This window comes from Podarcis tiliguerta (assembly GCF_965153285.1).
Source record: "Podarcis tiliguerta genome assembly, chromosome: Z".
NCBI lineage: Eukaryota > Metazoa > Chordata > Lepidosauria > Squamata > Lacertidae > Podarcis > Podarcis tiliguerta.
Window position 1 is genome coordinate 34,564,871 of NC_139553.1, and position 17,414 is coordinate 34,582,284.

The window sequence follows — 17,414 nt, forward strand, 5'->3', positions numbered from 1 at the left end:
ATTTTTTGAAACCTCCGTACCCTTTAATTATTGTTATTTTTTCAAAGAATTCACTTTGAAACTTGGGGATGTTCCACACATTTGTTCAGCTGTGGATACTGTTCATTGCTGTCAACTTTTGGATTTGAAAATAAGGGATCAGCAGCCTCACCTGTCCCGGAGACAGTCTATGGGATATCTAACAATCCAGGATAGCAGCGGGAAGCAGTGGGAAACGGCGCTGGAATAAGGGAATTTCCCGCAAAAAAAGGGAAGGTTGACAGCTATGATACTGTTGCTTTGCTCCCTTATGGAGGTTGGTGTAGCACACACCTTAAACTCCACTGTGCACAAAGCTGATGGGAACTCATAAACTTAACCCCTGACTGTTAAGACCAATCGCCGACGACTCTGGGGTTGTGGCACTCATCTCACTTTACTGGCTGAGGGAGCCGACATTTGTCCACAGACAGACCACAGCAGCACACAGAAACGCCATTTAACTTCCCGCTGGAGCAGTACCTATTTATCTACTTGCACTTTGACGTGCTTTTGAACTGCTAGGTTGGCAGGAGCAGGGACCGAGCAACGGGAGCTCACCCCATCGTGGGAATTCGAACCGCCGACCTTCCGATCAGCAAGTCCTAGGCTTAGTGGTTTAGACCACAGCGCCACCCACGTCCCCATGGGAACTCATACTAAGCTCTTTTAATTAGCTGGACAGGTGTTCTAACAATTGGTGAGTTAACCATGTTTAAATATGTTTATCTAGTGTTATCTGTCCACCAGCACAAGGGCTCTTGTATTAGAGGATGGTCAGTTTTGTTGTTGTGCAGCAGAGGAATCCACTGTGTTAGTGTCCTCTCCTTCTATCTGAAAGAAGCCACTGAAAGTGTCCAGCAGTTGCAGCAAGCCATATGGCACAACAACTGCCGCCTAGGCTCAAGGTGAGAGGAATTTATCATTCCTTCTAATAGCAAACGTAGTTGGTAGGTGCTGATAGAAATGGAATCGAAAGACGAGGGAGGTTATCAGTATGGTAGAAGGAACAAGGTTTGCAGAAACACAATAAAAGTACCATACTTTTCTGTGTATAAAACGAGGGGTTTTTTATTATTATTAAAGAAGTATGTTAAAAAAAGAACGGCTTGTCTTATACACAGATATTGCATAGCAGGGACGTGGGATTGGTTGCTGCCATGAGCTGGAGATTTTCAGCAGCGATTGTTGTTGGTGGCTGCGGCAAGGACAAGTGTTGATTGGCTGTCACTGCGGCAATTTGGTGTGTGATTGGCTGGCGCGGGGACAGACGACAGGTTGCATTTGTGACGTGGGCGGGTGAGCGAATTTTGGCAATCTTTCCTAAAAAAAGCTCAAAAACTCTGGGGTATCCTCCCCTCCCCCCAAAAAAGCTCAACAGCTCTGGGCAATCTCCCCCCATTTTCTTAATTTTTCCCCCAAAATAGGGTGCATCTTATACACGGGTGCGCGTTATACATGGAAAGTACGGTATGTTTTTAAAAACTCTCAGTAGTGCAAATGGAAATACAGCTAATGAAGATTGTGAATGCTTAGCAGTCAAGGAATGCTGGCTATCCAGTAAAAAAAAAAAAAAGGACAAAATGAATGAAGAGGAAAGGATTAGAATGTCCTGCACTTAAACTCTTCATTTATTTGTTTGTTAATAAAATGTATCTACAGGTTAAAACTGGAAATAAATCCTCAAAGCATTTTACAAAGAATATAAAAATGCATTAAAATTGGTTTGTTTGTTTGTTTTAAATGAATAGTCTAAAATAGACATAATAAGAGAAAATTACAGACTAAAATACATGGATAGGAATTCAGGGAAGCATGCCTAATAACATCACCTTTGCACCTTAATTTTCTGTTTATCTTCTGGTGGAATGGGGTTGAGATGGATGTATTCTTTTATGCATGTTATAGACAAGCATTTTAGGTTGCTTTTACTCTGTTTTTTACACTTGTTTTTAATCTTTTTTTGTAATTGCTTTGAGTTCACCCCCCCTTTTGGGGGGGGGAAGAGCAACTAAATCATAATCAACAGCAATAACAACAGAACGTAGAAGCTAAAACTGACAGGGCTGGCAAGATCCCTGGACAGGAACTTTCCTGCAACTTTTGTCACATCTCCCAGTTCTATCTTTCCTTATCAAACTTAGCAGAATAGCGAAATATAAGAGGTTTCATATACTTGGTGAGCTTCACAGCTTTGCAGGAAAGTATTAGCTTTAAAAGAAAAGGAGAGAAGGCACACACAGAGAGAGACCCCAAAGTCTCCTGGCAAGTGCTGCAAATGTGCCAAAAGAACAATTTAAACCCTGATTGCAATGAAAGCAAGGGAAGCAGGGAATTGGACCCTTACTCTGTATGGAAGTTATCTGAACAACTTACAGAACAGCCATCCTTGAAACTTTTCCATCTAAAGGACTAGCCGTGCAGCATGGGGGCAGAGCTTTCTCCATGTTCCTCCTTTCTTACAACCACAGTCATACCTCGTAGGTTCATGTTGTGTCTTTTCGGCTTGCGAACGCGGCAAACCCGGAAGTGTATACTTCCGGGTTTTGCCATGCATGCGCGCAGAAGCGTTCTGCACGCTTCCCACATGCCCAGAAGCACTCTATCGTACTCTGCACTTGCACAGAAGCGCAGCTCTAGTTGCAGACTTTTCGGGGTGCAAACGGCACCCCGGAATGGATTGTGTCTGCAACCATATACCTGGGACTCTCTAGTGCAGCTGGTCCCATCTATCAGGGCTTCTGCTATACACTTCATTTTGAAACTCTAGGAATCAGCTGCTAGTCAGGGCTTTGAAGCACCTTGCAGAGGGCTTTGTGAGAGCCACTGAGCAGCTGAGCATTAGTGCCCATAAACCCCTTTTGCTCCCAGCTGAAACTTAACATAGAGCAGGTGGGTGTGCCTTGAATAAAACTGACCCTCCAAGTGTCCCTATTTAACAGGGACAGTCCTGGATTTACAGAAGCTATCCCAGTTTCTGAATTGATCCTGGAATGTCCAGCTTTTCCTTAAAGGTAAAGGGAAAGGGGACCCCTGACCATTAGGTCCAGTCGTGACCGACTGGGGTTGCGGCGCTCATTTCACTGTATTGGCCGAGGTAGCCGGCGTACAGCTTCTGGGTCATGTGGCCAGCATGACTAAGCCGCTTCTGGCGAACCAGTGCAGCACACGGAAATGCCGTTTACCTTCCCGCAGGAGCGGTACCTATTTATCTACTTGCACTTTGACATGCTTTCGAACTGCTAGGTTGGCAGGAGCAGGGACCGAGCAATGGGAGCTCACCACGCCGCGGGGATTCAAACCGCCGACCTTCTGATTGACAAGTCCTAGGTTCTGTGGTTTAACCCGCAGTGCCACCCGCGTCCCTTAGGTCGTCCCTATTTATATCAGATAAATGTTGGAGGTGTGGCATTATCTGACCCCAAGCCAAGAAGATAGGTAACAACCTTTAGAGACACCTGAAGGCAGCCCTGTATAGGGAAGCTTTTTAATGTTTAATGTTTCATTGGAAGCCACTCAAAGTGACTGTAATAATAATAATAATAATAATAATAATAATAATAATAACAGGACATCCCTATTTTCATTAGAGAAATGTTGGGAAGTATGCTCAAATGTCCTGGCAGGCCAAATGGGGAAGCCTGCTGGGTCCATGGGTCAGAGATTCCCCACCCCTGCTCTATCACTTGGGTTGTGATCCCTACCAATCCATCTTCTCCCTCCCACATGATTGCTTTGGGAGAGAAGGAATCATGAGCCCCCAGCCTATAAACCTTTTGGACCCTGACCTAAAATTAGGGTGTCAGTCTTTTGAATTTTAGGTTGTTCACGACAAGTGGCATTAAAGGCTGAGCTTGGAGTGTGATACTTTGATTTTCAGGAAAGAAAAAAGGGGGAGGGAGAGAGAGACTTATCCTAGTGATGAGGAATTAGGCCCTGAAGTCCTGAAAATTCTCTTGAAAACTTTACTTGCCATGAACTTTTTAAAAATGTATTTTTAATTCAAACACTTAGGAGAAAAGCCTATATCATATTTTTTTCCCCTACCAGAACCCTTTTCAGTAAAAGCCTGAAATATTAATATCTGACTCACCCAAAAATTCCTCCAGCTAAAATTGGGAAGATAGGGCCTGGTAACATTAACACTTGAAAAAATTATTTCCATTCTAATGTACATACTGAAGAAGGAAAGCAAAGAAGGGTTTTATATTCATATAAAGTAAGCACCATGGGCAGCTGTCTTTTGGAAATTGCAAGGGAGGAAATCTACAGCATCTAAATCAACTGCAATGTACTGTATATCCAAAGAGGTTTTTCCAGACCCATAAAGTTCTATTCAGGCATTCATATTCTATGTTAAATCAACACACAAATGGAGAGTGTGGCACTATTCCTGTCACCCTTTGCCAGTTTCAGACACTTATCCACATCAGCAAATATGCAGATTTCACATTTTAAGCAGAACATCGTAGCTATTTTCAGCATCCCAACTCTCCCCCACCCCCAACGTTCATGGACATTGCAGGGCACACACTGTATTTGATGTGTGAAACAGTCACTATTTTCTGTTGTTTGCGTCCCAGCTGTTAGTGTTTATACTAGGAGGGTTTCAGAATATCAGGTCAGATGGCTGTTTCACTCAGAGTTTACCTGGTAAGATGCTGTCATAGAACGCCTTAGGTTGGCTTTCCAAAACAAAGTTTAATCAGTTTCCTAACTTCACTTGGCTTCTTGCACATAATTAATTTACAAAATAGCCAACAACTTAACACCCATCCCTCATTCTTCAGACTCTCAAACATCACAGACAATCCTCCCAGATTAGGTTTTTAATGTATTTTTAATACCCTGTTGGAAGTCGCCAGGCGGGGTATAAGTAAAAAATTATTATTATTATTATTATTATTATTATTATTATTATTATTATTATTATTATTATTATTATTATTATATCTGGTGCCTTGAGTTTCTCAGCATCCTGTCAGACATACACATCTTTACATGTGAGTTTTCTGCAAGAAGGAGCTAGTGAAAGATGGCTACTCATATCCCTAGCCTATAGTTTCTTCCTCTTGGCCTTCAGCAGCTAGTCACAGCAATCTTCCTCCAGTCTCTCTAAGGCTCCCCCTTCATACTAGACTTCCCCAAACAAGTTCAAATTTTATAAACTACAGCTCCATCATCCCTGAGCTTTAGCTACGCTGACCAGGCATGTTAAGACATGTAGTCCAAAACACTGGAAGGGCACCAGGTTGTAGAAGTCTAATGTTGACTGTAAACCTGTAAGTGCTAGTATTAAATTACCATGCCTAGTACATTTTTAACAATTTTACAAATGTCAGTTTGTGTTTCTTAGTGCAGAAAGTATTGATCTGATGTACAGAGATCTTTCCCGTTCTGCTTAATGCAAGAGGGTTCTACCAAAAGCTTCTCTGTGTGAGAGAAGCAGACAGAAGGGTTAACGATTGCTTGGATTATACCTTCTGGGAAGCTGGCTTGAACTGGTTCTCTTATCTCTTCCAATTAAGGTCATGCTGACTATAAATAAAGGCCAGAAGGAGCCTAGATATTACCTTTCTCTTTCTATCTCTCTCTTCCTTCTGGTGTGGTGTTTTTGTAGATAGGGTGCTTAGTGCTAAGGTTTATTCTTATTATAAGTTTATAAATGCTGCAACTGGATTTTTGTATGAACTGAGCCAGTCCTGATTGTATTTGGATTTGTGACCATTAAGCTACATTTGCCTTCAGCAAGAGTAAAGCTCTGCTGAATGAAATATTGCCTCTGGTCTATTTTGGGGAACTCTGCTACATGTTTAAGGTTTCCCTCCACACATATGCCAACGTATGACAAGAAAGACCATTAGTCAAAGCTAACCCTGTATTGTCTTCTATTTTTTTTTTTTAAATAATATTTTATTGAGTTTTACAACAGAAACTTGAAACAACATTAAACCAACAACCTCAGAAAAACAACATAAAGAAAAAGAAAAGGAAAAAACAGAAAAGATAAGTATTACAACACACAAACACAAAACAGCAAAATACAACATAGAAAATAAAACATATTAAAAACAATTTTTGTCTCCTTGTATTCTTTACATTAACTTATTTCTCCGACTTCCCCAGGCCTTCCTTCTCTGTATTCCAAATCATATATTCTGTCTGCAAATTCTTGTCCTCTATCGTACTTTGATTTTCTAATACTCTTAAAGACTAATAGATAATTGCATTTCCTTAGTCTGACAAAATATTAAATCTCTGATCACTTTTTCCCAAATACCCATTCATCCTCAATCCGATGTCATCAAATGTTCGTTATCTTATAATGTTTCTGTAAATAATCCTTGAATTTCCTCCAATCTTCCTTCACCGTCTCTTCTCCCTGGTCTCTGATTCTGCCGGTCATTTCTGCCAATTCCATATAGTCAATAACTTTCATCTGCCATTCTTCCAGTGTGGGTAGCTGTTGAGTCTTCCAATACTGTGCGATGAGTATCCTTGCTGCTGCTGTAGCATACATGAAAAATGTCCTATCCTTCTTATGCACCTGTTGGCTAACCATACCCAGGAGAAAGGCCTCTGGTTTCTTCAAGAATGTGTATTTAAAAACTTTTTTCAACTCATTATAAATCATCTCCCAGAATGCCTTTATCCTTGGGCATGTCCACCAAAGGTGAAAGAATGTACCTTCAACCTCTTGACATTTCCAACACTTATTGTCAGGTAAGTGGTAGATTTTTGCAAGCTTGACTGGTGTCATGTACCACCTGTATATCATTTTCATAATATTCTCTCTTAAGGCATTAGATGTTGTAAATTTCATACCAGTGGTCCATAACTTTTCCCAGTCAGCAAACATTATGTTGTGACCCAAATCTTGGGCCCACTTAACCATCACTGATTTCACTTCCTCATCTTGTGTATTCCATTTCAACAGCAAGTTATACATTCTTGACAGAATCTTAGTTTTGGGTTCTAACAATTCTGTTTCCAATTTTGATTTTTCCACCTGGAAGCCAATTTTTCTATCCATTTTGAAAGCCTCCATTATTTGGTGATAATGAAGCCAATCTCGAACTTTACTTTTTAATTTATCGTAACTCTGTAATTTCACTCGATCACCATCTTGCTCTAAAATCTCCCAATATTTTGGCCAATTGGCCTCCATATTGAGTTTTTTTAGTGCTTTTGCTTCCATTGGGGACAACCACCTTGGAGTCTTATTTTCAAGCAAGTCTTTATACCTCATCCAAACTTTAAACAATGCATTTCTGACAATGTGAATTTTAAACATTTTATGCACTTTAACCTTGTCATACCATAAGTATGCATGCCAACCAAAAGCATTATTAAATCCTTCTAAGTCCAACATGTCAGTGTTTTCAAGAAGTAGCCATTCTTTTAGCCAGCAAAAAGCTGCTGCTTCATAATAAAGTTTCAAATCTGGCAGGGCAAAGCCCCCTCTTTCCTTAACGTCAGTTAATATTTTAAATTTTATCCTTGGCTTTTTGCCCTGCCAGACAAATCTAGATATATCCTTTTGCCACTTCCTGAAACAGTCAGTTTTGTCTATAATTTGCAACGTCTGAAATAGAAACAACATTCTTGGCAGTACATTCATCTTTATCGCGGCAATACGACCCATTAACGAGAGTTTCAAATTAGACCATATTTCTAGATCTTTCTTTATCTCCGACCAACATTTATCATAGTTATCTTTATATAAGTTCCCATTTTTAGCAGACATGATAATTCCCAAATATTTCACTTTTTTCACTACTGTCAATCCTGTCTCATTCTGAAACCTTTCTTTCTCAATTTCTGTTAAGTTCTTTGTCAAAACCTTGGTTTTAACTTTGTTTAATTTAAACCCTGCCAATCGACCAAACTCTTGAATCAATTCTAAGACTCTTTTTACACTGGATTCTGGCTCCTGCAGTGTCAAAACTAAATCGTCTGCAAATGCTCTTAATTTATATTGTTTAGATCCGACCTGTATCCCTCTGATCAGTTGGTCCTTTCTAATCATATTCAGCAGCACCTCCAGGACTGATATAAAAAGTAAAGGGGAAATTGGGCACCCTTGTCTTGTGCCTTTCTCTATTCTGAACTCCTCAGTTATTACATTATTTACAATTAATTTAGCTTTTTGTTCAGAATAGATTGCACTTATACCATTCTCAAATTCTTGGCCTACTCCCATACCTTGGAGATTCTTCTTCAAAAAGCTCCAAGAAATATTGTCGAAGGCCTTCTCCGCATCCACAAATATCAAAACTGCTTTTGTATTTATTTTTTCCTCCAAAAATTCCAATATATCAATTATATTCCTCACATTGTCAGATAGATGTCTTCCTGGGAGAAAACCTGCTTGATCTTTATGAATCTCCTTTATTAATACTTTCTTAAATCTTCTAGCCAAAATGTCTGCAAAGATTTTGTAATCCACATTCAATAGCGATATTGGGCGGTAGTTTTTAAGTTGATGTTTTTCAGTCTCTATCTTCGGTATAAGCGTGACAAAAGCTTCCTTCCACGTTTCTGGTGCTTTTTTCCCCTGAAGTATTTCATTACAGACATCTTTCAACGGCTGAATTAACCAGTCCTTCAATACTTTGTAGTATTTAGCAGTCAGTCCGTCCGGTCCTGGGGACTTGCCTAGTTGCATATTCTGAATGGCACTCTGAATTTCTTGATCTGTTATCCTATCACTCAGGTTCAATCTGCTTTCTTGAGATATTTTCGATAGCCCATTCTCTTTCAAAAATTCCTCTATATCTGCTTCATTCTGGGGTTGCTGAAAGTAAAGCTGTTTGAAGTATTTTTGAAAGGCAGTCCTTATTTCCACTGGGTTCTGTATATTTCTTCCTTCCACTTCCAAATTTGTTATCGTGTTCTGTTTTTGTCTCTTCTTTATTTGCCATGCCAATAACTTTCCACATTTGTTTGCTGACTCAAATGTCCGTTGTCTCATTTGCCTTATTTTCCATTCAATTTCTTGATTAATCATTTGCATATATTCAACTTGATATAACTTAATTTCTCTTAAAATTTCCTGTGATTTTGGTTTTACTCTTAGTCTCTTTTCTCCCTCATTGATTTTCTCAAGGATCTTTTCTCTTTTTTCCTTTTGTAGTCTCTTCTTGACCGTGTTCTGTTGAATCAGAAACCCCCTCATAACAGCTTTACTTGCATCCCATACCGTTCTTTTCTCCACCGTAGTGTTTAAATTTATCTCAAAATAGTCCTTCAAGGTTTTCTGGGCCTTCTTAGTTATTTCCTCGTCTCTAAACAGAGCGTCATTCATCCTCCATCTAAAGGAACCAGTTGGTATTAAGTTCATTACCATCTTAACAGCATTATGGTCGGAACAAGTCTTTGGGCAGATTACCGCTTTTTTTGTCTTCGGTGCCAGTCCTCTCGTGATCCATATCTGGTCGATTCTTGTCCAGGTCATTTTGGCTTCAGAGAAGAAAGTACCCTCTTTTCCTAGAGGGTTTTTGGTTCTCCAAATGTCCACCAAATCCAGGTTATCAGTCAATTCAAAAAAGGTTTTTGGTAGTCTCCCATCTTTGGTGACTACCTGTCGTTGTGCCTTGTCCATATTTGTCGAAACTACTCCATTCATGTCACCCATCAACATCACATTGTATTCCAAATAATCCATCAATGTCTCATGCAACTTCTTGAAAAACTCGGATTTTCCATCATTAGGTGCGTACACACCTACTATCAGATATTTTTGTCCATGGTATTGGATTTCAATTGCCAAATATCTCCCTTGTTCATCTTTGAACATAAACTTTGGTGAGAGGCTCTCTTTAGCATATATTACAACCCCTCTTTTTTTTACTTTATCAGATGAGATAAATTCTTGGCCCAATCTTTTATTAATTAAAATTTTCCTATGGAGCCTTGTCACATGTGTTTCTTGTAAGCAGATTAAGTCCAATTGTTCCTTTTTTAAAATATGAAAGATCGATTTCCTCCGTCGAATCGAGTTAAGACCATTGCAGTTCCAACTTAAAATTTGCAGAGACATGGTGAATTTATTCTATTATGTTCCTCCAGTTGCTCCCAATGTCTTATCCTTATCTGTCGAATCCGGTGGTGTCTTTTTCTTCCGAGTCCTCTTTGGTTTTGCTCCTGTCACGCCTTCACTCCCTTCCTCTGATGATTCCGATGGGTCTGTTACTTTTAAAGTTCCCTTCTGTAGGTCCTCCTCGTAGGTTTCTAGGAATATATTCTTATCCTCCACTGATTTTATCTTTATCTTTCTTCCCTTGATACTGAAAGAAATTCCTTCCGGGAATTCCCACCTGAAGATGATGTTGTTTTTTCTTAGTTGGGTAACCAGATCCTTGTAGTTTGACCTCAGGTCCAAAAGAAATTTTGGAATATCTTTAAAGATCTCAGCTTTAGATTGATTAATTACCAAGGGTTTTTGAAAATGTAGTCCAAGAACCTTGTCTCTTTCTTCTTTGGTTCGAAACGTAATCAAACAGTCTCTAATTTTGATCCTTTTGCTTGTTCTTCCCAATCGAAAGGCACTCAAGATCTTGAATTCCTCTTTCTCGGATTCCAAGTTCCAAAATTTCTCAAATTCTTGTGTAAGAAGGTCCCGCAGGCTTCCTTCCTCAATTTCTGGTATATTTCTAATTCTCAAATTCGTTTGTCTCTCTTTCAGGTCCAGCATAGAAAATTTTGCTCTATATTCCTCTAGTTGTCTGTTCATCGGTGGTAATTTCTCCTCAGTGGCAACTGCAACTTCCTTTGCCTCCTCAGCAATTTTTCTTGTCTCGGCCGATACTTCCAGTAATTCCTTAATTGAAGCTGTATTTTGCTTTATATTTACAGAATTTTGTTCTATTTTTTGGAAGGCCTCTGTTACTCCTTTATTTGTTTCAGTAACCTGGCTTTTTAATTCCGTAACTTGTCTTTTAGTGTCCGCCAGTTCTTCTGTCAGTTTGTCTAAGGATCCCTGTATCCTTGCAAATCCTGCCGTAATAAGGTCTTCTGCTCCCGACATTACTTTAACTTTAGGTGTAACAGAGGCACTTCCTGTAGGTTCTGGGAAGGATCCCCTCCTTCCCGTGTGAAAAGATTTGCCAGATCTTGTTGTTTTGTCTTGGAATTGCTGTACTTTCCCTCTTTCCTCTGCCATAAGCCGACTGTTTCAAGGTTATTCTGCAGCTGAAACTTGTTATCTACTCCAAAATAAACAGTGGAAGTTTTTCTCAGTTATTTTGTAGCTCTGTAACAATTCCAGTAACCACCAGGGGGACCTAGCAGATGTTGCAGCTGAAGGGATAATATGTCTCCCACTCTCCTTTCACAGCAAACTTGTATCAGTAATGTTCCCTCTCAATATCCACAACTCACAACTCCATATCCATTACTCCAGTCCTTATAAAAAGTCCTTTTGAGCACTTCCACAGTCCATATGGCTTAACTTTCAAATTTGACAGATCAGGACCAGGAGTCCAGGCAGTGAGCTTTATAGTAAACTTCTTTCAATGCAGGCAATAAAAAAAAAAGTTTTTTAAACTCCCCCCCTCTTTCCCTGCTTCCCGAGGGGGGGGATTTCTCTCCAAAGACTTCGGATTTCAACCCTTTCGAACTTTATTTTATAGGGTTTTTAGTCCTCACGTCTTTGCTTTCCAATGTTTACAGGCGGAAGGCTGGCTCCCTGTTTAAACCTTTCCGCTTCGGTGTCATATTACGTTGTTAATTTAAGTCCGATTTAAGTCCAATTACTTCTCAATTCTTGCTTAATTTCATCAGATCCTTTAAAATATTTGTATTTTTCCTACTCACGGATCCTTCTTTTTAGTCCCGATTGCACAGGGAAAAGTTGAGCGCTGCTCCGATCACAGCTGCGCGACGTCACTCCGAAAAAGAAGCGATTGACTCTCAGCACCGCTTCAACCCCCGCCACGCTCCGGAGCTCTTACTGAGCCCCGGAGACGTTTTGGGAGAGCGCTGTTGGTGCCCGCCGAGTCCCACGGACGTAGACCTCCTCCGTCCACGTTTCCAAGGGTCCCCCGCGTCGCCGTAGCGGTAGAACCCTGTTTTTTTCGGAGCTTCCCCCTCCGGTGCTCAGCAGGGGGCCGCCATGATCGATGGCGCTCAACCAGGAAGTGGCCTGTATTGTCTTCTATGACCAGCAGTGGCTATGGAAGAGCCCAGATGAGGTTCTTTCCCATCACCTGCTCCCTGAGAGCCATTCAGTAGCATATAGTCAGTATTAAAAGGTGGAGTATATATATTTGATTTTTTTTTTAAAAAAGCAAAAGAAATAATTGGAGATGCTAGCTTTTGAATGTAGGACTATAGGACAGTATGGGCCTTTGTTCCATAGGCATCAAAATACACGGGTGATTCAAAAATATTTTTTCTGCAGTGTGTTCAGTTTGTCCTCCTTTGTTTCATCATGCATCCCTTTCTCCTTCTCCCCCCTCCTGCAAGTAGGGCTGGGGGCAGAGAGGAGTCTTCTATTGTAGCCAGTAGATGACGTCTTCCATTCATAACTGGGCTGCTAATGTTAAGGGAATGGACACAGCTTTGGAAAGAAGTGTTAACTCTCCCCTCCCTCCACCATCAACACCACTACCCTATGCCACTTAGAGGCTTGAAATAAGCTTTCTATTGTGTGGTGGTGATACTCCTACCCCTGGTATGCAGCCCTGCAGGGTTGTCCATGAAGGAATGTATCCCTTAAGCTGATGCCATACATTCCTTGTCTTAGGGTTTGAATCTTTAGGGACTCAAGATAGGTTTTGATGAGATAAGCCTATGAGTTAGAACAGGGTATAATATTCATGCATTCATTCACTGTACTTCTTCTGCACATTTCAGTCACCACCACCCTGTCAGCTAACAGGAGTAATAAAAAAAAAACCCCAGTTAAAATATGACAATTAAAACTATATGTGAGTACCAAATAACTACCGTATTTTGCGCCCCATAGGATGCACCAGCCCATAGGACGCACCTAGTTTTTTGGGGGGGAAATAAAGAGAAAAAAAATTATTTCCCCCCCAGGTGCGGGGCTGGAAGAACCAGGTTGGGGAACAGCGGGAAGGCGCGCTCCGCCTCCCCGCTGTCCCCCGAGCTTGTGGGGCTGGTGATGGGGAAAAGTGCGCTGAGCCCGGGACTGCAGGCAGCTCTGCGCAGCCATCGGGAGCTGGGCGGGACTTCACGCCCCGCTCCCGATGGCCGCACAGAGCTGCGCTGAGCCCGGGACTGCAGGCAGCTTTTTCGCAGCCATCGGGAGCTGGGCGGGACTTTGTGCCCCTCTCCCGATGGCCGCGCAGAGCTGCGCTGAGCCCGGGACTGCAGGCAGCTCTGCGCAGCCATCGGGAGCCGGGCGGGACTTCGCTCCCCGCTCCCGATGGCCATGCAGAGCTGCGCTGAGCTCGGGACTACAGGCAGCTCTGCACAACCCTCGGAGCCGGTCTCCCGAGGGTTGCACAGAGCTTCCTGAAGCCTGGAGAGCGAGAGGGGTCGGTGCGCACCGACCCCTCTCACTCTCCAGGCTTCAGCAAAAGGCTGCATTCGCCTCATAGGATGCACACATATTTCCCCTTCATTTTTGGAGGGGAAAATGTGCGTCCTATAGGGCGAAAAATACGGTAAGTCAATTTATACACAAGGTGTGTGTGAGTCCCGGTTCAGGTTTCTCGGGGGGGGGGGTTATAAAGCTGATCATGATACAAATCTAGATTAATCAACAAATGAATGTGGTTCCTGCCTTTCTTTCATCCCCATAGGAGTGCCTCCTTTGCTCTGCATCACTTACCACTCAAACAGAGACTCATTCCTATGTCAAGCTTTGCTCAACCCTCTCATCAAGTTGCCATTACCCTTGAGCACCAGGGAACCCTGTGCAGATCTTCTGCAACCCAAGTTTCACCTTTTCAAGGTGGGAAATTGATTTCCCTCTTCTAGGCATGCAAAGGTGCATAGTGCAGCCACTGATCCATAGCTGTGGCATGTGCACTATGACACAATCAGCAGTTGCTGATGAGGGAACATCTTACTCCCCTCCCTCGCCCCCCCCAAGAAAGGGGAGGGAAAGCTGCACCTTTTGCAAAAGGAAGAGCACAAGTAGCAAACAGACTGTGTTGGTGAAGAATTCATCTTGCAAAATGCCATGAAGTCAGCTTGCTGCACCGCTGCTGGAGGCTATTGTCAGTGTTGCTAAGTAAGCAGTGAAAACAGTGTTTCTTTAATGAGAAAAGGCTTAGGTGCCATGGTGATTGCTTTTTATAGAGCACCTAACAAATAGATAGGGAGGGAGGACAGCCATTTCTGAAACAAGTGTTGAAAGTTGGAACCATGGGATATATTTCGCGGCTCTCCATTTCAAAGAGCAGTGCTGAAATTTGCAAGGAATTTAAAACCCAGGTGGGGAACTAAAGAGCACCAGGTGCGTGCCTGAGGCACTTAGAATGCTCAAGGGAACCTCTCTATTTTCTCTTCCCTCTGCAGCCTCTAGGTCTATATCAGCTGCCCCTCCAGAAAGTTCCCCAATGCTCAGGAGCAGGAGGGGGACTGCAAGGGGTTGTCATAAGATGGGGGCATAGCAAGCTTTGGTGCATATGAGGAAGGCTGCCAGTGGTCCTTAGGAATATAGAAAGAGCCTTGTTGGGTCAGAACAAAGTTTAATCTAGTCCAGCATTGTATTTTCTGCAGTGGCCAACCTCTGGGAAGCCCACAGCAGTCCATGGAGGCACTAGCCCTCTCACACTAAATCCTAGAAGCTAGTATTTAGAGAAATGTTGTTTCTGAACCTGGGCATCATCATGGCTGATGTAGCCTTTGATAGCTACCGGTATGTCTCTTCCTCTGTTAAAGTCATTGAAGCTAATAGTCACTGTCACATTTTCTTGAAACAAATCACATCAATTAATTATTGTTTGGTGTGACATAGTATTGCATTTTGTCTGTTGAGCATCCTAGTAATCACTTTCACTGGCTGACCCCAACTGCAATTATTATGAGAGAGAGGAACCCCTCAAAAATGTTCTACCACAGATAATTTATTGTAAACCCTCACCAACTCCCTCCTTATTTTCTAAACTTTAAAAGCCCCAAAGATTTCCCAAAGACTTAGGAAAGGGCCGTGTTAAGGTGCATCTAGGGGTGTGCAACTGGTCTGATTACTTTGGTGATGAAGCTTCAGGGGCGCTGCAGCAGGCATCACAGCTATGGCACCCAATGGAAGGTGAATATTTGAGGTGCCAAGGTCCACCCCTGGACCATACCTCAATCGTAGAGCATGTGCTTTGCATGCAGAAGGTCCCAGATAACAAACCCCAGCATGTCCAGCTAGTGCTAGGAAGTACTTCTGATCCAAACCCCTGGAGAGTCACTGCCAGCCAGTGTAGAACATACTGAGCTAAATGGTCTGACTCAGATTCAGTCGGAATCTCCTTTCTTAGATTCAAGTTATAAGAAAGCAGATTCGGATAAAAAGAAAAAGGAGATTCCGACTACACATCAGGAGGAACTTTATGGCAGGAAGAGCTGTTTGACAGTAGAACAGACTCCCACAAGATGTGGCAGACTCCCTCCTTGAAGGTTTTTAAGCAGAGGTGGAATAGCCATCTGTCATGGATGCTTTAGTGAAGATTCCTGCATTGCAGGAGGTTGGACTAGATGACCCTCAGGGTCCCTTCCAACTCTACAATTCTATGATTGTATGAGTATAAGGCTGCTTCCTGTGGTGCATATATTGAAGTTATACCTTGCATATCTGGCTGGGTTGCTCCAGCCACTCTGGGGCATAATAATAAAACATCGAACATTATTATTGTTGTTGTTGTTGTTATTGTTGTTGTTGTTGTTGTTGTTGTTATTTATATACTGCCCTATATCCAGAGGTCTCAGGGCAGCTCACAGAACAAAATCAAAATGTAAAACCACAAAATATATAATCAAAATAAAAAACAACAACCCAATAACACACCCCCCCAAAAAACCCTACATTTTAAAAGGGCATAGGATGTCAGTCAAATCAACCAAAGGCCTGGTTTAAAAGGAACGTTTTTGCCTGGTGCCAAAATTGCATAAGGGACGCGGGTGGCACTGTGGGTTAAAGCCTCAGCGCCTAGGGCTTGCTGATCGAAAGGTCAGCAGTTCGAATCCCCGCAGCGGGGTGCGCTCCCGCTATTCGGTCCCAGCGCCTGCCAACCTAGCAGTTCGAAAGCACTCCCGGGTGCAAGTAGATAAATAGGGACCGCTTACTAGCGGGAAGGTAAACGGTGTTTCCGTGTGCGGCTCTGGCTCGCCAGAGCAGCGATGTCACGCTGGCCACGTGACCCGGAAGTGTCTCCGGACAGCGCTGGCCCCCGGCCTCTTGAGTGAGATGGGCGCACAACCCTAGAATCTGGCAAGACTGGCCCGTACAGGCAGGGGTGCCTTTACCTTTTACTAAAATTGCTTAATGAAAGCGCCAGGTGAACTTCCCTGGGGAGAGCTTTCCACAGTGTTGCCACCCTCCTGACCTCTCGAGGAGGAGGCATATGAAGCAGAACCTCAGAAGATGATCTCAGGGTCCAGGCAGGTTCATATGGAAAGAGGCGGTCCTTGAGGTATTGCAGTCCTGAGCCATTTAAGGATTTGTAGGTCGAAGCCAGCACTTTGAATTGGGCCCGGAAACTAATTGGTAGCCAGTGCAGTCGGACCAGGATCAGCATAATATGTTCAAACAGTCTTGAACAAGTGAGCAGCCTGGCCACTAAATCCAGCAATGGCTGAAGTTTCCGAACCGTGTTCAGAGTCAGCCCTATGTATAACACATTGCAGTAATCTAACCTTGAGGTTACCAGAGCATAGACAACAATAGTTAGGCTATCCCTGTCCAGATAGTGGTGTAGCTGGGCCACCAACCAAAGCTGATGGAAGGCACTCTGGGCCATTGAGGCCACCTGAGTCTCGAGTAACAGCAAAGGATCCAGGAGTACACCCAAGCTATGAACCTGCTCCTTCAGAGGGAGTGTAACCCCATCAAGAGCAGGCGACCTCCCACCCATCTGGTCTAGGGAACCCACCCAATAACAGTGCCTCAGTCTTATCTGGATTGAGCTTCAGTTTGTATGTAATAATAATAGTAATTCCTACTCCACAATACCCCTTTGAATTCAAGCTATCATGGCACCAAATATTATTTTATAAAAGAAAGCTTACCTTAAAAAAAGATGTCAAAGAGAACAACTACCAGACTTTTAGAAGACATCTCAAGGCAGCCCTGTTTAGGGAAATTTTTAATGTTTGATGCATTACTGTATTTTAATATTTTGTTGAAAGCTGCCCAGAGTGGCTGGGGAAGCCCAGCCAGATGGGAAGGGTATAAATTATTGTTATTACTATTACTAATAATAATAATAATA